The sequence below is a fragment of the Phalacrocorax carbo genome, chromosome 4 (genome assembly GCF_963921805.1).
Source record: "Phalacrocorax carbo chromosome 4, bPhaCar2.1, whole genome shotgun sequence".
Taxonomy (NCBI): domain Eukaryota; kingdom Metazoa; phylum Chordata; class Aves; order Suliformes; family Phalacrocoracidae; genus Phalacrocorax; species Phalacrocorax carbo.
In genome coordinates, this window is record NC_087516.1 from 53,566,491 (window position 1) to 53,591,014 (window position 24,524).

A 24,524-nucleotide genomic window follows, 5' to 3' on the forward strand; every position below is an offset into this window, starting at 1 on the left:
TTGACCATCTGTGCGTCCTTTGTGCAGTGTGATGCAGATAGGGAGCACAAGCCTGTTTCAATTTCTGTTCAAAGGGGCTGGAATTCATACCCGGTCATTTATCATTTCTCATCTGACAGAGGCTGCAGTCTCTAATTGAGGGTGGTAATGTGTTTTAACGAGCACAAGCAGATCACTACCTGTTGTGTGACTGTATCTGCAGATCCACTTTTGACTTGTTTGGCACTGTGTTTAACTGGATGGTAGTATGAAGGCTCCAGTTGTATGTTAATGTTTAGATTATCAAGAACAGCAAGGCATAAGCCTACTTCTTGAAAGTTAAATAGTTTGTAAAAGAGAAAAAGACTCAAAATTCTAACAAACCTGAAATCAGAAGAGTTACTAAAAGTCAAATTTGTGTGTTTGTGCTGATGTAGCTGATTTTGAGGTTTTCTTTGTAAGCATAATACAACTTCTACACTGATAAACACAAAACATTCCCTGAGTTCAATAAAATCCTTCTAATGTACCCTGATGCTCCTGCCCTTCCCTGCCTTGTGACCTGTGAAGCTATTGCCTATCATTTCAAATGTTCACATTTTGTATTTGGGTTGGGTTGGTTTCTTTTTTTTTTTAATTTAGTCAGCATGTATAATCTCAAAGACTAAATTGCTATTGGATGAGTTCTCAATCAGTCATGAACGAAGACAGACATTTTCCTGCTGAAGTGGTACATCTATTGGAGGACTCATGGACTCTTAGTGAAGGAATGTGTTCCAGTGTTAGATAGCTAAAGGTGCAGGGGGAAAAATTGCTGTGCTAACGTACATGAAAATGTATTGATAATAATTTACAGACAAATTAATATGGCCTGAGCTTAATCTCATTCTGGCAAAACCCATGTTGAAGGAAATGAGAATTTACTGGGTTAGGATCTAATTGAGTCTGATTTATTTTTTTCTTTTTTTCTTCCCTGCACTGGAGAACTCCTTTAGAGTAATAGCTTTAAATATTTAATAGTACCATACCCACTGTGTTAATTGGTTGGTTAGAGGCAAATAATTTTCTTCCTATCCTTGTAAGACTCAGTTGCCTGTATAAAGCATGGTCTTCTGGTGAAACAGTGTGCTCTTGCATTTTCTGAATGTTAAACATAAGTTATTCCTCCTTAGAGATTGCTCCATGCTTCTTGTGCATCCATTAAGCCTTGCTCAGTGGTATATGTAATCCGCTAGATCTGACTCGCTGCACTTCTTCCTCTACTTGGAAAAAATCAGTATGTCTGAAGTCTCTGGGGTGCGTGGTTCCCCTCGGGTGCACAGACAGAGCAGCAGCACTTCGCTTGCTCTTTGTTACTTTGTGGGAGTGGAAGAGCTCGGAGTTCGTACTTCAGTTTTCAGTACCCAGCAGGGTTTAAGAATTGCACTTAATGACAGAAATTCCCAAATGTAACCAGTGGCAGGTTCAGTTTCTGGCTGTGTTGAATCAGTGCTTGTGTGTAGCTGTGTGAGGAACTTGAGCTATACAGGCAGGATCAGTTAACGGTATCGCTGCAAGAAAATTGTAATTTGTGAGCTCTGATGCTTCCCCGTATCGTAACTACTTCTTCAGCATAAACATGTGTGCAATGGCAGCAGGCTTCGCGTTGCCCGCCTCCTATCAGCAGTCTGCTCCAAAAAGACTGCCCTTAAGTATTAATTCAGCCTTATTTTCAACTTTATATGCTTCTGTATTATACACTGAAAGTTTAAGCCTGTAAATTGTGTGTGTGGAGGATGAATGCGTTGAAAACTGAGGATGCCAGTGGGCTGCCACTTCAGCTGTGCTTTCTCCCAGGAGTGGTCCCAGTTAACGTCATAGACTGGGAAAACGCAGGTTCTCGGGAGGGGAAGGCAAGAAACTGTCATTCAGCTTTGCTATGTCTTCCCTCCCAGTTATGACAAACAGTGTAATTTTTTTTTTTTTTTTCATTACAACATAGTTCGAATCCAAACCCAACAACCCTCCCCATGTGAGACTTAATTCTTTCTTCCCTGGCCCTTTTTTAAAACCAAGAACGCCTTGGGGCAGCAGTGCTCTTCATAGTAGTCTGGTTTACAGCAGAGCACGTGCATGTTCTGCTCAGTCCTCGCCCTGAATGGAGCTGTGTCAGAAAGCAAATGCTGTCCCCAGTAATAATATTTGCCTCAAAGGAGCTTGACCTGCTTTGTGGTGCTTTTGGAAACAAAACACAAGAGTAAGCGTTATATCACAAATGAAGCAAGGAAAATAAGGTTGCTGTTTTCCTTAAATATGAACGGAGCTTTAATACTGCTGAAATGTTTGTTTTGCTGGGGGAGGTTAACTTTCCAGGAAGCTGGACGTTTTCTGGACTTGTTTATTCTGGGTATTTCCACTAATTGATTGTAACCTAATTATCAAAATATAAAGCCAGGCCTATGAAACAGACAGTAACTGCAGTTGGAAAGTCTTATTGTGATTCCTTCATTGAAGGAGGAGAACTGAGTGGCATTCACCTTTCTACTACTTCATATAGCTGGCAGTGGAGTCAGTGAGTCAGTGAATTGTACGATGTTTTGTGACTGGGAACCATCCTGCAATAACTGTTCTTATAACTTTCAGTTTATCAGTGCATAACTTAGTTGCATGTTATAATGTAGAAGAAATATCAACAGAGCAAAACTGATCTGTGTAGAAAATTACACAGGGGAACATCTTGTTACCTTTCCTGTTTCATAGTCTAACAAAATCGTCCATTTCAGCTTGGAAAGGTGACTACTATGAAATATAAAGATTGAGGAATAAATCTGGTTAAAATACACCTCTTTCCCACATTGTGGCTGACTTTCTTTTCTGTCTAAGGGGCAATTAGCACAGAAGAGGGAGGTGGGGGGGAGGAGTGGATGCTGTTGAATGGAGTGGAACAGGTTACTCATTCTTTAGAATAGCCAGAAGGTAAACTCAAGTGCACTTGAAAAACCACGCTGGTAAAATACCCCGTGTATAGTTCAGGCTTTTGAATACAATGTTTACTATTGACTTTTATATTGGGTTAGAGAATGAATCAAGTCCCGAGAATGCACTGGAAAAACATGCTGTGGAGGATGTTAAAAAGTGTCGATGTAGGCTGTTGTCCTTTGCACCCTGCAAAGTCACTTAAATGCATATGTGTGTGGTGCATCTATGTTCTATATACATAGAGAATATATGTATATATGTATATGGTCTATATACAGGCATACATATAAAAATATTTTGTGTATAGAATATACATATATATACACATATACACACACACATATGTGTATATGTATGTGTATGCATAACAAGTATAGAGATTCTCAATCTGGGGATGCAGGAAGTATCCTGGAAGGTGGGAGGCAGCCCAGAAAGATTGAAACCAGGGTTTTCCATTCCTATTCATCCTCAAATACTCTCTCATCACCAGTACTTGTACGAAGAGAGTACTGTTTAATTTGATCTAGTGGGGAGGAGGCGACAGGAGTCGGTGAGTACAAGAAGCTTGTAGGGAATAGAGCAGTGTAATCGCTTGCTGATAGGTGAGGTGTGGGATTTGCAGGCTGGAAGGGGCCAACCTAACTCCTAACTCTGAATTTGGTACTTACAGTGCACCTTTTTTTTGTTTTGTTTTGTTTTAAAGTAGGCAAGGGAAAGGGAGCAAAGGGGCTGATGGTTTGATTTGTTATGAGACCTGGCAGGATTGAAGTTTGAGGCAGGTTGGGAATGCGATTCTGTTGAGATATATATTTATATTGCAGGTGGAGAAGTGGTACAAAAAAACTGTGGAGGAGTTGCTGGCTAAAGTATTAGCTTTGATGTGATTAAAAGAAAAAATCTTGTTCTGGTATTTATGAAAAGATGAAAATAAAGTCAAACAAGTTGCAGTGGCAAAGGCAGAGTAATGTGACCTTTGCAGCCTTGAGGGATCAAAAGCAGGATGTAAACGCAGAAACTAAACCTACCTTATCTTGGTACAGAAAGTATGATTTGCATCTCCCCTGGCCTTGGATAAAAAGACAAGATGCAGGATGCCTGACAGAAGTTGTTCTAGCCACTGGGAATGGAAACAAACCTATGTCATCATATGAAATAAAAAATTTTCATTACAAATGCAGATCTTGTGGATCCATGGAGTTACAACTCCACTGCCAAAAAGGTGTTGGGTAGCAAGTCCGGAGCAAAAGAGGAAGAAGCTGACTAAGATTTTGATCTGACAGAGTTGGCTATTGCTGTCTATTTTAACTGAATCCTGGCTTATCAGTATTAAAATACTGACTACGTCAACCAGTATTGTCTGCTGGAATAGCAGAAAACATTTGGAAATGAGCTGATCACTGCGGTTCACTGGTAATTATTATCTGCAGTCATGACTACCTAATGCACAAAAATGTGATGTTCTGCACCAGGGTAGTACAATAGAAGCATTGTGATAACGTGATAATTTCTCTTCCTGGAAAAGCATAATTTAGATCACTGAAATCAGTGGGACTGAAGGACACAGTTAAAATAAATCATGTGTTGCTGTCATGGTTTAACCCCAGCTGGCAACTAAGCTCCACACAGCTGTTTGCTCACTGCCCCCTCAGTGGGATGGAGGAGAGAATCAGAAGGGTAAAAGTGAGGAAACTCATGGCTTGAGATAAATAGTTCAATAGGCAAAGCAAAAGCCATGTGCACAAGCAAAGCAAACCAAGGAATTCATTCACTAATTCCCACCGGCAGGCAGGTGCTCAGCCATCTCCAGGAAAGCGGGGCTCCATCACGCGTAATGGTTACTGGGGAAGACAAAACACCATCGCTCTGGACATCCTCCCCTTCCTCCCGTTCCTCCAGCTTTTATTGCTGAACACGACACCATATGGTGTGGAACATCCCTTTGGTGAGTTGGGGTCAGCTGTCCCGGCTGTGTCCCCTCCCAGCTGCTTGTGCACCCCCCAGCCCATTCGCTGGTGGGGTGGAGTAAGAGGCAGAAAAGGCCTTGACTCTGTGTAAGCGCTGCTCAGCAGTAACTAAAACATCCCTGCATTATCAACACTGTTTCCAGCTCAAATCCAAATCCTAGCCTCATATTAGGTATGATGAAGAAAATTAATTCTATCCCAGCCCAAACCAGCACAGTTGCTGTCCTGAATAGTGCTAGCCAGACCTTAAATATGTTCCAAGGTAATGTAGTTGGAACCATAGCGCGTCCCTCCGTTATATTTGGGACATAGTTTTCCAGTGGCCAAAACTCCTATATGTGTTGTGGCTGAACATCATATTGCAAACTACAGAAACTATGCGTGAAGATACTGCATTTTGATAATCGCAGCTCTGTGTCTGGAATGGAATTATTTGTGTAATGTATTGCACAAGCTATTGGTATGGTGAATGAAGAAAAATGTCTCTGGAGACTTACAAATGGGAATACTTATTTGGAGAATTAGGAGACAAAACCAAAGGACTAAGCTTTCTGTAGAGATCAGACTGGTGCGCTGAGAAAATCAAAGTCCGTGTGCATGATCTAAACCATGTTTGACATACCAGGCTTTGGTTTCACCAGGAGACTCACTATGGTATTTGGTTATGTTTTTAAAACCCACAAGTGTAAATTAGAACGAGCTAATTTTATAATTATTCCCAACAGACACCCAAGTAGTTTAGTCTCAAACATGTTTATTTTATAAAGAGACAATCATTCAAAAAAGAAGTGCTGAGAAACCACAAGTGGTTTGAGCAATAGAGGCTTAAAGCTTTTGCAAACACACACATGTTTAAAATGTGGTAGCATTTGTTTAAAAGCCACTGAGCGTTCTGTCTCTTTCTTTGTGGCTTTATGGCTGTCCTTGGGATTAATACCAAGGAACTGGAGAGTAGGAGGGTTATTTTGGTGGTGGTGGTTAGTCATCAATTTAGTTTAAATTCCAGGAAAAAACTCAGTTGTTAAGACTTGAGGAATGAAGAACAAAATCATGCTGCCAGAGGAGAGACTGATCCTGAGACGGAACAGAAAAAGGGAATTTTAAAATTATTTTCTTTTTTTTATCCTGAGACTTGATGTATTTTTCATTCTGAAGAGACATGGATACCACTTTAATATGGTTTTTTTTCCTGTCTCAGTAGCTTGAGGAAGCAAGTGCTGAAGGACACAAACGTGCCATGTGGAAAGGGCACCGTATACAAATATGTTAAAGTCAGGATTCTACTATTAGCCTGTATATAAGTGCATAAAAAGATGGTTAGAAATGGTGAAGTCCTCAACAGTTAATGAGCAAGTTCACATACATTATGCCTCTCACCAGTTCTCTGATAGTTATTTTGGCATGACCTGAGAAGAAATAAAATACTTGACAATGACAGAAGTGCCCCACAGCTTTTGCGTCTTATACAATGCATGATGTGATGTTACAATATTGTGAAAAAGAGTGCTAGTAATAACAATACAATTTACAGGTGGCAAACAGCTCTCAAAAACGTTGTGCTTTCTGAGAGGAGTGAGCTTTAATGGCTAGGTAGTCTTTGCTTCTTTTACTAGGAAAGATTAAACAAACTTTAGCGTGGCTATAATGGGCTGTCAAAAGTGAGTTTTAGCCTACTTTGTTTCTTTAAGGTGTTGTTTAAATAAATCCGTATTTGCCTTTTTGTAAACAGTACTTTGTTTTCTGTTTTTGAGACAAGCATCAGCTTTGGGCTGGGTGGAAAGGGAGGCTTGTGGTGGTCTTTGTGTGGTGGTATATACAGGTTTTTCTGTTTGTAATTTCTATATTTACGTGTATTTTATATAGTGCAGATATAAAGCTTTTTGTATACTTTTTGTAAGATTTTTTAAATGCAGCTAGGTAGCAACTAGACTTTTTACATTTCCCGTGTCAGTTTTTAGGATCAAATAATTAATCCTTAATTGGGTGATGTATCATGTTTTAGGTTCAAGTGTCTTGCTCCTGGAATAAATTATTTAGCTGCATCTGAAGCCTAACGCTGCTGGAGTTAATATATAAATCTCTATTTTTAGATTTTTCAAAAGGTCTTAAAAAATCAAGCACTAATTCTTCAATAAAGGTGGTAGGATTTGGGACTATAACTTCATATAAGCTTTTAAAATTTCAAGCTCTGCTCAAAGTAGGATAGTATGGTTGGGAAGTCAGGATGACGTGAACTACAAAAACTTGCAGTAAATGGTTCTGTCAGATACCAGACCTTTTTGGCAATTTCCATAAAATATCTAGTATAAAGTAGACATGAGTATTTTGTGAATGAATCAATTGCTTTCTAAGTTAGAATATATATTTTAGTCATTCGGTCTGGAGAACTCACAGTGAGTTATGGAGTTTTTAGGCTTTATGGAATATCTTAAAATGTTTTTAGAACTTTTCACTGAATTCTAGATAATTTTTTTGACAACATACTGTCACTGATTTTGTAAAATATACCAGATTCATAGCTTCAATGAAAAATTAGATATTTAACTTGAGTGAAGGTATATAGCCCTAATGAGAACAGATTTTAGTGGCTTGAGGAAAGGAATTATGAGTATTCAAGTCAGACTTCTGCATGTATTTACTTTATAATGATCTCCTCCAGTGTCTTAATACTGGTCATCTAGTTTCCAGCACAGTCTAAAACTGTATCTCCAAGCCTTTCTCTTTGGTCAAATGTATGAGTCATTGCTCTCATTGCTCTCTGCTCTAATAGGTATGTCTTCATATTTACATTTCCCATCAGAAAAGGTGTGTTTTAAATTGCCGAGTGCAGGTCTCAAGATTGCCTCCAAAGTTGGAGAACATTGTGCAGCAAGGTTGCCTCTGGTTACATCATCCACATCTCACCAAGGTCAGCAGAAAGGCACCCATTGATGGCAGTGGGTGGTTGAGCACCATTGGTAGCGTTCTCCTCTAATATGTTACTGGGTGTTTTGTCTGTGAGTTTACATGGTTTTATGCTAGAAACATATTTCTGTTTATGTATTTAATTTTCTATATATTATCTGTAGCGTGTGTTTTCCTTTTTGATTTTGATTTCCTTTTTTCTGCCTCTAAGACACCTTGCAGTTTTTGAAGTTAGATGTTGGGCTTCCCTTTTGGGAATATCAGCTTGGATCAATGTGAATGAATGTTCTATACAGTCTTTGTAGTCCTTTGTTATGAAAAGCAGATGTAATAAGTGATTCCTACTTTTTTTACTTTAATGGCTTTCCAGCTGCATTTAGCTAGTTTTGTTTGTTACAGATGTATAAATGTCATCATTCACAAGAAGAAATATTCGTTGCATTTAGTTTTTGCAAAGCCACAACAACAGAAAGTGTCACTTATTTTGTCAAAGCCGAGAGAAACTGGTTTTAGTCTCAAGGTTTCTGTAATGATGCAAATTTTCTGAAAATAAGGTATACATAGCTAAACACCAAGAAACACATGAAACCTATGAATACCATTATTCTGTATATATCTCTAGTGTTTATAGATATATGAAGAAATGCACTAAACACTAGTGCTACAAAGGAAAAGGAAGGACCTTAGGAAATGTGGCACTGCGTGGAGAGAGCCTCAGGGTGGTAAGCAGACATTTTTCACTTCTTTTTGTTTCATATAGCTGTGAAGTGTGGGAATTTCACTTCCCTTTCTGTCCTTCTAAAATATTTTCACAAATGTAAGTATTGTCAGTGAGGTGTTGGGTATAAAGGCCACCTAGAGAACATCTTTTTTGAGGGTCGCAATATTGACTGGGAGAGAATAAATATTTTGATGGCTGGAAGCAAAATAAGTAAATAAAATCACTAGGTAACACCATGAGAATTTCTAGCTCTGCAAATATGAATATATGTATACACACCCATGCACACACTGTGAGGATTTATGATGGAATAAAAAAACTCCCTCTAAACAATAAGAGTTGGCAGATATGGAGATTTGGGAAGTTATTGCCATAACGCCATGAATTATGAAATTATATTTGAATTTTAAATACTTACACGCTGCAAATAAAGTTTCAAAAAACCCCTCTGAAATCCATAAAGTTTATTTTAAGTTAAGTGGATTTAACAGTATTTATAGGTATCACATCAAAATAAAGTTCAGCGGTGCAAAATAAATTCTCTCAGTAAAGTCTTTCCATCTGAATGTATGCTTAAAGAACTTTCTACTCAGTCTTCCTCCATTAGCCTATGTGTGGTTAAAAGCTACAATTAAAATGTCATCTGAGATAGGTGAGCAATGAATTTGTTTGAGACTTTCAGATCTGAGTCCAAAAGATTTTAAAAAGAAAAAAGGATCCTACAGTACTTCAAACATCATGCATGCTCCTGTTTGGCTGCCAAAATTACCCTTGAAGACCTTATTTAAAGTGATAGTGATTTACAGTACTTGTGTGCGTAGTTGGCGAAGGGAAATGAAAATGTAATTGCAAGTACTCATCAAAAGCTCCAGCTTTCAGTTAGCTTCACTTAAAAAGCACAGTTTATTATGAAGGGACATGGCAAAGTTGGCATTATTTTGTCAAGTCCAAGCTGAAGCTGAATGAGCTACAGGTGGGAGATTAAAGGCCCAATACATATCCCACTGAAGTAAATTAGAAGTTTCCCATCAGATCAAAGACTTCAAAATTTGCCAGAAGAGTTTGATTGTGTGTGATAAGATTTTTTTTTTTTAATTTTCAGTAATAATTTAGAAACATTACTTCATTCATTTACATATATTTAAATAAGAAGAAAGTAATATCTGAAAAATCCCATTGTAACATATTGTGGAAGTCATTGTGTTGATCCTAGATACTGGTGAGCGAGCCCTGGGTGTTGTGAAGAGTAGAACAGCGCCTGTTACCCTGTGAGGCCGTGATCATCAATATTTGCACTACATCTGTGCACTGCAGCATGGCCAAGCCGTGTGGATTTGAACCAGGTCAGATGTGAGAGCTTGCTCGCGTTTTTGTCAGCCTGGCAGGAGCACACAATGAGGTATTTATAGCTGCCTCATACCAGCTGCAGGAAGAATGATGATACCTGATCTGGCATAAAATCTACCAAGATAAAATTACTTTCAAAAAATTTTTTAAAATTTATTTATATCAGCAGAATGGCTTGGTACCAGTTCAGCTTTTTTTTTGTCATGAGCTTTTGGTGCTTTTTTAGGTACTGAGCACCCAGAAACTGCAGTTACCATCTCGGTGAACCACATCTCACAATTATTATTGCTACCTACTAAATATTAATATCTTAATAATGTAATATTATTAAATATTTGAGCTGTATTGAAGTAAATTGGCTGTTATCTGAAAGGTAATAGTTGTCAGCATCTAATTTGAGGAGATTTGGGGTTTTTTTCCCCTCTCGTTGCAAAGAGGATTTTCCAGGACAGGCTGCTTTCGCCTCTTGCTTCCCCCACCCACACAAAACTTGTGCTCTTCTTTGGCACAATATAACCATTTTTCATAAACAGGAGTCATGCTATAAGATCGAATGATACTATTTTTTTTAAAGGGATTTTATCAGGCATGATCCTGCTCTGTTTTATCAGCATAACTGGTGCCATGGTGAACCTGTCTTGGGAACATGTAGCTGGGCATGGTGAATGACAGAAGTGTCCTAAAATTTGTTACTGGACGAAGGAGTACTGGCCTTATGGGAGTAAATGTGCGTGGTGGAATTGCACCCTCAGAGCCGATGATGGTGCAGTAATATTTCACATAAGGAAATCTTACCAACAAAGGGTTAAAAGCTGAGTCCTTTGTTTTAGATTTTAGATATTTGTTAATATTTTCAAACTTTGGTTAACTTGTGGGGTTTTAGCAGACATGGGGTTGGTAAAAGTTTGTTGAAGAGGAATGCAGGGTGATGAAAACGAACAGTTCAATTCTAAGAAAAGAGGTGATCACCTGAGAAATGTGTTGGAAAAGGTAATTTATGGAGGGGAAAAAAGAGAAAACGATGAGAGAAGAAAATTGTCATGTTTCAATCGCAAGTGCATATGCGCACATGCTGTTCTTCCGCATATAATCACATTACAGTCCAGGATAAGTGAAGAGAAAAGCCTATGCAGATTTTAGTAAGTGATCCCTGCAACATGAGATGTGGGAGGTGAAAAGCTCTGGTGAATGACAATTGGTTTTATCTGAGTTAGAGAAGAAATGGCATGTTCACTTCTCAATTTTGTAACACGCCCTCCACTATGTTTATGTGAACAAATACGCTGAAAATAAGCTCTCAAAAATTAACATTCGCATGCAGCTGCATCAGTGTCAAGAGTTTCACAGTATTGTCTTGTTTTGCCTCTGAACTTGTAGCTCTGACTCAGGTAGCAATCATTTATATGTACCAATTTGGCATCACCAAATAATCGCTGGTAACAGTGTTCATCAAAGAAAAGGACAAGCGTGTGGATTTAAAACAATGGATAGAGCATATCTGTCTACTTTGGACCATTTCATTCATGCAGTAATTACCTGTGAAGGGTTTTGCACAACTGCTTTTTACAGTTTTACTGACTTTTGTCCATGATCAGGGGTCAGATTACTGGAGAGGTTTCTGCAAGCTGTACGGACAGTACAGCCACAAGTAGGCAACATCAGCATTCAGGCAGGAGAATTTGATGGATAAGATAAAGCCTATATAAACTAACAAGCATATCCCTTGGCTGTATGAAAGAAGATGACGGCTTTAAGGTCACATTAAAGTCCTGAATTGTTTAGGAAAGCTTATGTCTTCCAGCTGGGAAACATCACACAGACAGTTCAGAATACACCAGAGTTTTGGTTTAACAGAAACATGGAAAGTCAACTTAGGTAATTTTATCTGCTCTGTTCACTTGCGCCAGTGCTTTGGAAAGGAGAGTAAGATCTGTCATTAGTCACTGTTGCCTCTTGTGACCTATTAATTTATTACGCTCTTTTATGTCTGTATGTATTTTTGTAAATAGTGCTTAGATTAAAGTTAAGTGTATGTATTTGTAAAAACAGATGGACTGGAGTTTCAGGGAAAGTCAAGCTTTTATACCTCTGAGAAGGGCTGGTACCATTCGTACTCATGTAAAACATTGATGCTTCTCTGCTGTCTGTGAAAGGTTTGGTAAATTTAGAAGCAAGACAAATGGTCAGGGATAAAAGCAAGTTGAAGAAACTCCAATTCCAGTTTTTCTCATTTTTATTACAAAGGAACAGCCTGTGTGTGCTGGCTGTCTTTAGTAACTGGCTAGAACTTCATATACCTACCTCTGTACTCTCAAAGGGCTGTTGGGATTGCTTAAGTGCTGTTCTGTCCTGGGCTGTGTGTACGCAGTCATGGAGTGGTCTGGAGAGAGCTGTGTAAGAATTCCTGAAGGACCTTTCAAGGTAACGTGTAAATTTAGTATTGCTGTTTTATTAAATAATCTTTCAGCTTTTCCAGCTTTTGATCCCATTACAGCGACGCTTTGTGTTGAGGTAAACAGGAACCTTGGAAACATGATGTGATGCTGAGTAATGGAGTTCTCCAAAAGTCGCGAACGAAACTGTGTCCTCACTGTAGGAGATTGAGCTGGGATGCACAAACAGGCACTACTTGAGCAGAAGGTGAGCTCAGCTTTTTGAAAGGAGATAAGGCACAAGCTAGATAGCTTTAAAGGTCTCGGGTGAGCTTTTAGTTTGACTTGTTTTAAGATGAATCAAATACATTCTGTGATTGCCACAGTTTGACAAGGAGTCTTGTACTTAGATCTGACTTCACTGCGCCATAGGCAGTTGTTCTACTATTTTTAAAGTCTTGGATTCAGTAAAAGATGGATTAAGAAGAAGAAAAAATATCGAGGAAATCTCACTGTGGATTCTGGTATTCAGTGGCTCCAGGCAAGCAAGGTGATGACATAAAATTAGGATACATATTTAGGTTAGTGTTTTGGCAAGGTAAAGGGTAGGTTAACAAGGCAAAGATAGTAATTAGATAAACTTCTGGTTTTAATTTCTCTTTTAGTTTCTCATTAGGTTTTGCCTTTGGGTATAGTCAGCTGCGGCATGATTTTATGCTTTATCATGTCGAAAGGGGGTATTGTAATTTGGATGCAGGCTTTGGCATGAACAGCCTTCTGGCAGAGGGAAGGCTCTCTGGGAAGGATGGATCCTGAAAGGAGGGATTCCAGGAGAAATCAGACCTGTGGAAAACCTGGCCTGTTAATACAATGTGACCTTTTGCAGGCTGTCTCTTGATTCTTAACTGTACCCTTGAGCTACAGCTCTTCTTTGGAGCTTAGCTTATGCCTGCTAAATGTCATTTTGTCAGTCTTTTGCCTGACAAGGAGTGATGATGGAGGTGTTGCAGCTTAGCAGTGTCCCAGTTATTTCTGTGGCAGTTCCTTAAGTGGAAGGACAGAAGCTGCTGAGAAAGAAGATAAAGCTTTGGAACGTGTGCCTGGAACTGAAAGGAGGATTGAAGCACGTGCAAAGGTGCTTTGGCACTGCTGGAACCTGAGTCGAACTATGTACTAGTGTAGCAGTTGAGGTTCCTGTCTATGAAAGATAAGATAATACTGAGTTACTGGAGGTTTTTCACCCTTTCTTAGTTAAAACAAAAGTGCTTTTCAGACCTGTTAGCAACATTACTACTAAGCATGATGAATCCTCTTTACCCAGAGGTCTGCTGTCTTCTAAATGGGTTTGTTTATGCCAAAAATGGATTATCTCAGTGTTGCCAGTGAGCGTGACCCACAGCACAGCGTGAAGAGAAATCCGGGATGCATACTATGGAGATAGCTGTTTTCCCACTCATATTCTCTGTGGCTTGCATGCGTGCCTGGTGCTTCTTCCAGCTCCCTCTTTGCTGTTGTAGCTGTCTGAATCCTTAGACATACGTGAGGCTTTGGATTTTTTTGTTTGTTTGTTTGTTTGGGTTTTGGGTTTTTTTTGGTTGGTTGGTTGGTTTGGTGGTTCCTCTTCCCCCCCCCCCCCCCCCCCGTTTGCATTGTCTGTGAACACACAGCCCAATGGCTGGTGGTTGCTCCTGCTGTGCTGCTGTTGGTTTTACTGTTCTTCTCGGGTGCCTCACAGAGAGCTTTCCCAGCCTAGCGCTAGCTTTATGCTCTGCTGTGAGGGTAGTGCTCCCAAGCTGAAGAAACCTGAGAAGGAGACACAGCCTTCCTGCAAGTAACAGATGGTTACTGTTTCAAATACAGGCAAAAAAAAATAAAAATATTATGGATTCCTACCTAACATGCAGCACTGGGACAGAAGGGAAGGTTTTCTTGGCGGGGGGGGGGTGGGTGTCTGAAGGGAAAAGAGGTGGAAAGAGGGAGGTGAAAAAGAGAAAAATTGATTGGAGCTTTTTCATATCCTACTTAATCACAGTCATATGTCAGACCGTTTGAGAGGAGGACGGAGTGGATGGCTTGTTGAAATCTGTAGCGTGCTGGAATTCTGCGAGTGAGTTGTGCAGTGTGGTGAGTCCTGTGGCTTGCTGCTGCCCCAATGAATAGAGCCTTTCCAGAGCTGCCAAGCCCGAAGCAAATGTGGTCAGGGATTTATTACAAAATGTACCAAACCTTGGCATGGGGCTAATTGCATATAACAAGGAGCGTGCTGGAAACTCAGACCTGAAAGGTGACAAATGCAGAAAGTATTCTATATCTGATGCTGCTGAAAGAGGTTTTGTGTAAGGGAATGTCTGTATGTCTGTGCTTTTTGCTAATGAGCTCCCAAACATAGCTGCATGTTTTCTTGTTGTTGGCTTGGTTGAGATAGGTGTAGATTTCTTGTTTTCATTATTTATTTCACAGCTAACAAAGAAAGAGTAGTTGCTATGTGGCTGTAATAGCTGAAGTCCTCAAAGCAAGTGTGTTGGTTCTGTCTTCAAAGCATCGGATGCACACATCCAAAGAGATGGTAGAATAGAGTTACGAGGCTGGATATTGACAAAATGCTGAAGTTGAGAGTTTGAAACTTGAATATAAAAATTCCGGAGACAGCAAAAAATGAACTGTTGGCCTTGGAGAGAATATTCTGTTCAGTATCCCCAGTTGTTGAGCGACAAATTTGTATAGCAAGACTGGTGTTTCTACAAGATTTAAAGTTTACTGAACTTACAGTATCCGCATCCCTGAATGCCTATGTTCATTATTGTATTACACAGCATAGACCTGTGCCACAGTAACATTTAATGCAGTGGGAAGCTTCTTCATTCCTTTTAGCACTTCTTCCTGTTCTTTACAATATTCATAGCTGCATTTTTAAATCTTGTATTGGTCTTTGACATGAGCCATAGTCTGTGGCTATCTGTCCGTGTGTCTGTGGTCATGCCGAGATAAAGGATACTGCTTGTCTCTTTGAAAACCATTGGACTGTCAAAACCTGGAGGTACTTCAAGGAAGGGTGTGAAAAGAAAAACTGGGAAAAAAACAAACAACCAAAAATAAAACACAGGGTGGGTATAGAACTTAATTGACTTAGATGTTAACCAACATTCAAGCTAGGCAATAGAAAATGTGTTGTAAGAAATGAAAACAAATGCCACAAAATGTTAAGTGTGTATTCTTTCTTGTCAAATTGGCAGAATCAGCTTTATTCCCCACCCCCCCTGTTTGAAGGAGAACAGCTTTTGAATTGGTGTTTTGGCCAGAAAACAAATGTAAGTCCATAGTAAAGAGATTTCTGTTGTTTTTCTTGATAGGACATCTGCTTCTTGATATTTCTAAAACTCTTTCAGACCTTATAATTCTGATGAGAAAAACACACTAGCTCATTTAATCCTCTTCCTGCTGGTGCAAGATTTGCTGTACAGCGGAGTATGAGGGAGAGAGAGACATTCAGAGTAGAAGCTGCCTGCACAGCACTACCTTCATCTCAGTTTAGTTGTGCCTAATGGCTTGCACCAGTTTGAGACAGTAATGACTCACGTGGTGTTGGTTTGTAGAACCGCCCTGAACCTGACAAGTCTGTGGCAGGTGAGTCCTGTCACGTCTATCTTAGCTCCTTTCTATCCACAGTATTCATTATTGTATTATGTTTCTGCTAGTGGCGTGGAAGAGGAAGCCATGAGAACCCAGCAAAGTCAGAGTTCCTTAGTCTTGACAATCCTCCAACAAAAGATGTCAAAGCCCTTTATTTCATAAAAATAGTGAAAGAGCTTTCCACTCTGAGCCAAATCCTTCAATGTCAGCATTGATAGAGGTTGCATTGTCTTGGTTGGTAGAGGGAAAACAAGTGCTTGGTGAAGGCTGGCCCAATCCACACAACAAACATTGCCTTTTGGTCTTGACGCTGCTTCAGTCTTTGTATTTGCTCAGTGCCCGTTGCCTTCGATGCACCAAAGGAGCAGGTCCTGCGCTCCTGAAAATAACTGACTACCCGTTAACCATCGAAATCTCCTTGATCTAGCTCAATGGTGCAATAAAAATGATCCAGTCCTGTTGTAAGAAACTGTTTAATAGTATAGATTCTTAATTGCTACAGACTCTTTAAATCATGACATGTGCATTTAAAGAGGTATTCCCCTCATGAAGAGTGAGCTGTGATATTTAAAAAGGACCCTGTTAACAGCTAACCAAGTCATCTAGAATAAATGCCTCCCTTAGGGAATGTCTGATACCTTCCTAATTGCAGAACAACAAAATTGTATATGCAGAGTGATGGGAAAAGAAAAAAATTAAAGCAAGGGAGCATTTGCATTGCAAAGGAGCAGTTGGAAATAGTTTTGGTTTTTCTTGTATTTTTTTATTTAGCTTTTTGCTTTGTATTTCAGTTATGGATTGGTGCACACAGAACCCCTGTGCAGAAATTAATAATTTAAAATACCAAAAATTTTCCAACATGCATGATCCAACCGGTATTTTCAATCATGAAGAAATTTGCTTATTAAAAGATATTTCTGAGTTTGGCAATCTTTTTTAATTCTGCTTTTTTGTGAGACCAATCGAAGTTTAATCAAAAAAGCCCCCTACCCTTTCAAAAAAGGTCTTTAATGAAAATTATTATAATAGAAACTGGTCATGCAATTTTAACAATTCTCTGCCTCCATTTTCAAGAGTCCTGGCTTGGGGAGGATATTTAGTGAACTAGAAACACCTGAGGCATTTGGGCTTTGGTAACACTTGCCCATTAGGTAGCACAGCAGCAGCATGAATCTTTGCTAGTTCCACAGTCAAAGAATCATAATCCTTTGGACAAATTGTGTCAATGTGGCAACTTATTATTCTGAATCATAGCATGTTAAAACACAGGAAAGAGTCATTTCTGTATTCCTCCCAGTATTACAGATTCTCCTGTGAACTACTGTAAATACTGGTAGCACTGGTAGTACCTCCTACCATAGTTTCTTGTCGAGTTGATAGTCAGGAAAGGAGATATTTACAAATGAAGCAAAAGAAAGAAAAAGAAAACTGAAAATAAGCGTGCTACACATTCACTCTTGTTCCTTCAAAAGCTTTTTCATAGAGTAGACAATCTAAGGCACTTGGTTCAAAGAATGCGTTAGCCCATAATAACTTGCTGTGTAAATACTGATACAGTTCTGCTATGGTGTGCAGAATAAAATGTTATCAAACTGTCCTGGTGTAGAGATTATTTTTTTTTTTGAGTATGGGATGGTTATAATACCTACAAAAGCTTTTTATTATTTAAAAATAAATCTAACAAAGCTACAGGGCTTATCCCAAGAACTATTCTTGCTGGCTTTTTAACAACATTACAGAGATCCCATTTTCACTCAGGTAAGCTGTTCTTGAACCATTTCCTAAATCTATGAAGCCCAAACAAGACTTGTTTTCTTTGACATAGAACATAAACATGTTCTGTTTTACCTTCATTTTCCACAATAAATATTCAAGATTTTTGTAGAAAGCTACAAAAAGGTAGTTTTGATATCAGCGTGGCAGTCTAAGTTTTGTAAAGATGCTGCCAGTTAGATTTGAACGTGTACAGGACAGTATCTGAAAGACATTGAGTAAAATAAAAGGGCAAAGACCACAGAATCATAGAGAGAATCTCTTAAGATTTCTAGAGTGCTACATCTTCCAGGACAGAAATTTTTGATGGCTACTGACTGTCATACTTCCATCTGTGCAAGTTACAGTGGTTTTTGTACCCATTACAACCGCTGTCTAGAGCGTTAATAGACTAATGGTCCTTCTGTTGAAGTTAGCAGCAAATTGTGCTCAATTCCAGCAGAACTGAAGTATGCTTTAAGTAAGGGATGGTGCTGAAGGAAGAAAAACAAATACTACCACAAATCATCTTAATTTGCACAGGCATAATGGTTGCACAGCAGACTAAGTTTTTCTGATCTCTAAAGTGTGCCTTCTTGCTGCCTTTCTAGCAGTCATTCAGAATAGACATCAGGGGATGCTAAATCTTGCAGTCATTGACCTGCTTTCCCTAGATGAGCAGATGAAATGGCGTATCTGGTGGAAGATGAACTGACATCTTTGAACTAATCTGTGAACTAAGTGATGGTCAAGCTCATTCTTCTGTTTTCCTTTCCTCAGCATAAGCCTTAAATTTAAGAAGGATTCATAAAAGCTGTAGTTTTCACTCTGAGGACATTCTCCAATTATGGAGGCTTCTCCTGAGGAAATTATTTTCCTCCTCAGTTCATGATCCTAATAAGCACATTAAAAAAAGCAGCATACAACTAATGCTGTGATCCAAGCCAAAAATAATACTGAGCAAGTGTGTTGTCATGGACTAACTACATCAGAAGAGCGGTAATAAGTTTATTACTTATAGACTTATAAAAGTTGAGAGATTCTCTTTACATTTCATCAGGCAACCTTCCAACAATGTCCTGTGATGACTGTGTATCATGGAACATGTACAAGTGAAGATAAAGATTGCAGTGAGGATGGAATAGGTGTGTGAAGTACGTGGCTGTTGGGTTTGTGCACGAGGCAAAAGTTGGGGACATTTATGTCCTAGTGTTAGTTATGTTCCCTTGTTAAAGAGCACTGAAGGTTGAAACCTTTATATCCCTTTCTGGGATGTTACTGTTGACGCAACTTCATAGATAATACCAAGTTATGTACGTGACAATTTGCATCAAACCAAGACATGCTGCCTCTGGCCCAAACTTTTTACTGAGGATATGTTAAAAGGAAAGTATAGGTGACTCAGTGGGCAGTTTTTTCTGCAAGAATTCTGGATTTTTGCAAATATACCTCTTATTGCTTCATAGTTTAAGAATCTTAAACATGAATTTCAGATGAAAAGTTAACAGTTTTTAATATAAGCAACACAAGGTTGTTCCTTGGCACTATATTAATGACTCAAAGCATAAAAATAAACCTCCTGTGAAGTTAAAAGCTCTGGAAAGGTGATTTCTGTTACAAATATCTCCTAAGAAACATGTTTTAATGTAAGATCAAATTACCAATGTCATAATTGTGAATATTTAATATATTCAGGAATAGATGCACATGGGACCATGGTTAGAGCAGGCACACAGGCTGGGCTAAGATAGTGGTTAGGAATTGTGTAGGTCTGTAAGGGCTACCCGTAAAATGGGATGCTCACAGAGTGCTTTAGGATCTCAGGCTTCCAGCTAGTTTGGCATTAACTGCTCAGGGATGAGGCGTTGTCAGCTTGGTAAGTGCTACTAGAGAAAGTTAAATAAAAATAGCCATGTGGATTTCATCTTATTCAAATATGTGGCAGGGAAAAAAAATGAACAGAAAAACCCCTCAAACCCCAATGTATGCTGTGCTAGGATGTGAGGGAGGTGATTTTGTTTTCTGAAGTTTGGGATAGAAAGTGAGGTATTTATCTTGATGAGTTTAAACTTCTTTCAAGCGCATTCTGCTAATGATTTCTGCCACTTTAGTAATGCATGAAATAGACAAAGCCAGCTACAAAAGTCAAGGCACACGAAACATGGCATTTGCCTGTGTCTCACCCAGATCAGAAGGTGCGGTGCAGTTGCCACCTGAGGGGACAAGGGCCAGATGCAGTGGCCTTTAGATGTGTGGTGAAATCCCCCTGGGATTCAGTGTGGCACAGCAGCAGTCCTTAAAACATCAGAAGTGTGTAGTTTATTATTCAGGGTGCTGTCATGCTTGCTCACAAATTTAAAGTATATCTTTGTAAGCGTTACTTGAAACAGCTTCCTTGCTCTACGCGGTGTGTGCTGCGTGATGAGCAGAAGCCACAGCAGACCTCGTCAGCTGGCATAAGTCTTTTTCTGCTGATTAAATCTGCACTTCTAAGCTATCCTGGCTGAGCAAGCAGAATTGAGTCAGGGCATGTGAAAACAGGGATTGCTTTGCTTTCTCTTACTGTTTATCATTTGTGCTGACACACTGCCTCGACCTGCTGCCCAAGGACCTCCTTGCTGCACTGTTTGGGATACTTGATGATATAAAGTGAAACTGCGGTCCCTGCCCTGAAGAACTTGTAGGAAACATATTTCTTCGCTCTGTCCGCAGGGCTGCAAGTGATGTACAAGTACGTAAGTAATCGCGAACTGCGAGGTCTTCTACTTCCCTCTGTTTCATGAGGAAAAGCTGGGTGAAGTTCAATGACCCATATTAGAGTCAGTCAGATGAGTACTGGCTAATTCACTACAAACATTACTTCAGCTGAAAACGGGTTTGTTGGCCAGTTTTGCCTAGATGCCAAGTGACGACGCTGTAACAAGAACTGCCATGACAGTAGAGTTGGGCTTAAATGCAGTTAACCATTTCTGCCTTCCTTCTCCAGCTAGGGTAAATAGGTACGGCTTAAAGCATGCAGCACTGGCAATTTACGGCCAGATGTTTAACTGTTGCCGCTGTAAAGAATGGCAGGTTGTTACCCCAGGGGCTGGCTGGAGAGGGGCACGGGGGGCGGGAAGGAGGCCGGGGGTTAGAAATAACCTGCCGGTGGGGATCTTTAGAGCCTTTATGTAAACAAGGCTGGAATGAAAACAAGGTGGTGTTTTTTTTTTTTTTCCTTTGGAGACCTGTACAGCATCCAAGCACAACATTGCAGGCTGAGCTGCACGCTACCTTTCAGAAAGGCACCACAGTGCAGGAGATCGGGCCCATGAGTCCGATTCAGTGCTGGCTTTGTGCAAGGCGCCGACCTTCTACGTCGGTTGTATTTTTGCACTGTGGCCATAAAGGGTGGAAAAAAAGAAGGAAGAAAAAGGATAGTGATCATAGGGGGGAAAAATAGCTGGTATAATAGCAGTGAACTGGAATGACAATATTTGTCTTTAATTTGAATGATAGGGCCTTGGGTATAATAGAAAGTAATAATAAAAAAATATACTTCAGGTCTTCTTTGGGTTTTTAAAAAAACTCTCTTGAAATAGAACCTGTCTCGCTTCTTAATCTGAAAAGAAGCAGTTTAATATTAATAGCCTGCCTTTGTTTTAGTAAGACTTGCACTTTACTTATCTCCATATGGAGCAGAAGTTTGACTGTATACGTAGGTATCTTGCTGGAAAAATATAGTGGCATGTCATTTTAACAAATTTGAAGTTCTTTCATTTATCCAGTTCTTGCATTAAGTATAAATGTGGTTATTCACTTTTTTGTCTGAGAAAGCAGGGTCAACAAATGTGCTTTGGATTTGGAACAGAATGGGTAAGGATTAGTCTGTGGGGCTTGGAGGATGTTTGTTTCATCTTCATGGGTCAGCACCTCTGCAAATTTGTGCCAGATGTAGGCGGCTTGTTGCAGAAGTGCCATATGGTGCTGGCACACATGCCTGTTCTCAGGAAACCCTGGTCAGAAAGGTAGAAGCCCAAACTCCTTGCCGTACAAGATGTCAGTTCTTAGCACGGTGCAGGGTCAGACTGTGTAACCCTTTTACTGCTCGTTGTACCGTGTTGTTTAAGAGACGGGACAATCAAGAGAGATTGTTTCTGTCCCTCCACCTATTCTGCTTTGGCTTGGGAGAGTTTGCCAATAAACATCTTACACAGCTTCATAAGACGTTTGTGCCCATGCGTCTTACAGTGATCCTGCCATTATTTTAGATGGATGTAGCGCCTTATCCAAGCACTCCGCTGGCCTGGAAAGACTCAGTGCAGGTAGTGCAGGTTAGAGGCCTACACTTAACGATCAACTTACAGATCAACCCTCATTTTGCATACTATTTCATTGTCTTTCCTTCTTTTTTTTTTTTTTTGGCAGGGGATGGAGGTAAGTAGATGATAAAGCAGAGGCTTTAGCTGCCTGGGAATCTGAGTCCTTTCACAGATAGTGGGGTGGGGATGGATGCCATCATTTGTTTTGTCCCAGAGAGAGAGGAAGTTCAAATATGTTTAACCATGGTGGGCTTTGGCCAGTTCCTTCATCAGCGTTGCAAGCCAAAGGGTACACAGCGCGTTATGTCCACTGCTCAGCCAAAAGGCACTGAAGGGCTTGCCCTGACTGGGGAGCAGGGAACAAAAGCAGCCTCCAAAGTAGAGAAACGTATTTTTAAAGTGGAAAACAAAAACCAGAAGGGCCTTTGGCTTAAGCGCCGTATTTTCATAGGCTGACTGAAGGTAGGTATGGAGTGAGGACCACGGTAGGTACCATGCAGGAGAAGCTGAAAGAGACACCTTAATGGAGAGCCTGAACTGTGGAATTAGGGTGTCCTGCAGAAAAAGCTTTCCCCTGCAGTGACCAAAGTCCCCTGCATTTGTCCCTGTGTATATAGCTGAATTATCAGTGTAGCTTGCTGGAGCATCCACTCTAATACCTCTTCTAATGTTGCAGCAAACGTAACAAGCTTTAGTGTGCTTTGCGGAAGATTAAACATGTTAGCAAAGAAAGAACAAAACCTTTCTTCTATTTTTCCCTGCCAGCAAATATAAGCAAATAATAATGATGGTCAATTAGAAACAAACCATGTTTTGTGTAAATGTATTGTGTAAATGCTAAATGGAGAGTATCACACAGAATTGTGACTTGCTTACCATGTATACAAAACAAGATGTAATGTGTAGCCTATATTTCAAAACACATATGTTCTCAAAATGTCACTGGTGACATTATACACTTGAACAATGTTACTGAGGTTTAAGAAACATTGACTAGTTGTTAATATTAAAAGCCCCATTTTCAGTTGCGATTTTCTTTTCTAAGCAGATATTAATATATTGTTTTTGCTCAGGTTTGAGGAAAGCAAATTTTCAGCTGCTGTAACCACATTAAGTCAGTAGCTAGTAGCTCAGGAATGCTGCTTGAGCATATTGGCATGTGCTCTTGAAAGCTTATTAAGAGAGAAGAGAGTTTGCTACAATCATTAGATTTAATGAATAAAATCTTCCTGGGATTTTGTGCAAATGGTATATTGTCAAGAACTATATGAAATCTGTGGGAGATGTGAGAAACAGGTCGTATGGCCTAAAATCAGAGCTACTCTTACAGAATTAGTTTGCCTTTCCTCCAGAGATTAACACTTAGCAATTCTGGGCTAAATTTCAAGAAGAGCGAACTCTAACCTGTGCATTTTCCCTTCGCTTGTTTTTCTTAACTTGAAAACAGTCTTAAGAGTGTTTGCAGTAAAATGCCAGGAAAAATAAAATGAAATTAAATAATCCATTTTCAAGCTTTGGGAACTACTCTACTTCAGTTTGTACAGAAAGCTAAAAATATCTCCTATACTCAGCAGGCATCTGAAGGCTTGCTCAAGGTCACCTTGTGCACCATCAGATGTGCATAGGTATTTTCAGCTTTAGGTGCATACCCCTGTAGAAGCGACCTTGCCCTCCCAGGTGAGTTTGCTTGTATATAGCACTTGTGGAACCTCCTCCTGAGTTAGCAAATGTGTTTGTTTGCTGCATAGGATGGGAGAGATCCAGTCCGCTGCTCTTCTCCCCATCCATCTCTGTCCAAGAGGAAGCTTTGTCTCAGTGCAAGTGTGATTCATATTTACTACCCAAAAGATTTTTTTTTTAAATTCTCAAATATGGAGTATAAAACTAATATCAGAAAGAATGCTGCAGTAATAGCTATATGAGCAGCAATTATGTGCAATTTAAGGGAAGCTTCAGGAAATGTACATTAAGATACTGCGTTGTCAAAATTTGAACATATTGATTGAAGGCTAATGGTGTTGTAGCTGGGCATAGTTTTGGTATGAGATGTGTACGTGCATTTTAATAGGAATGTTGTTTGTTTGCTCTTTTAGAGCTGCAGGAATCCCTCCTAGGCCTGAGGTCATGGTAGGCTGGACCAGATGCCAACCCCAGGTCTAGGGAGGGGGACATGCCAGGCCTGGATGCTCAGGGGATCAGGGTCCTACTGTAGATTTCAGCACATTCCTGCTGTAGTTTTGATACAGCTTTTACTTGTTTTTATGGTTAAAAGTAGTACTGAAGTAATTTAAAAGCTGCCAGTTGGCCATACGTTTTAAACATTCATTTTCGGTTCCCACCCTTCTGTCTTTTGACTGTTGTTCAGATGGTACGTACAATTTGTATCTGATATCAAGTGTTTTCAGATGCTGCATGTGCTGGAAAAAGGTAAATGTCTTAACATACTGCTGCCATCCAAGTACTAATAAATACAGGAACACATACGTACAGGTTTCCAGGTGACTTATTTTAGTTGCCACTTGCTGAGACATTCCAGTGGCTGTAGAGATTTACAGCTAACTTTTCAATTGTGTCTTCTATCCCGCTTGTCAATTTT

General features: G+C 39.7%; 1 protein-coding gene across 9 annotated transcripts in view; it reads left to right on the forward strand.

The window, feature by feature from the left end:
* BMPR1B (bone morphogenetic protein receptor type 1B) overlaps positions 1-24,524 on the forward strand; it is a 252,620-nt gene that overhangs the window by 52,137 nt on the left and 175,959 nt on the right. For 6 of the 9 annotated variants that reach the window (XM_064449982.1, XM_064449978.1, XM_064449984.1 and 3 more), the window contains one exon: positions 8,437-8,527. The exons of the other annotated variants lie outside the window; for them this stretch is intronic. The gene's annotated coding sequence lies outside the window, so the exon portion shown is untranslated. The remainder of the gene's footprint in view (positions 1-8,436; positions 8,528-24,524) is intronic. 9 annotated transcript variants of the gene reach the window in all.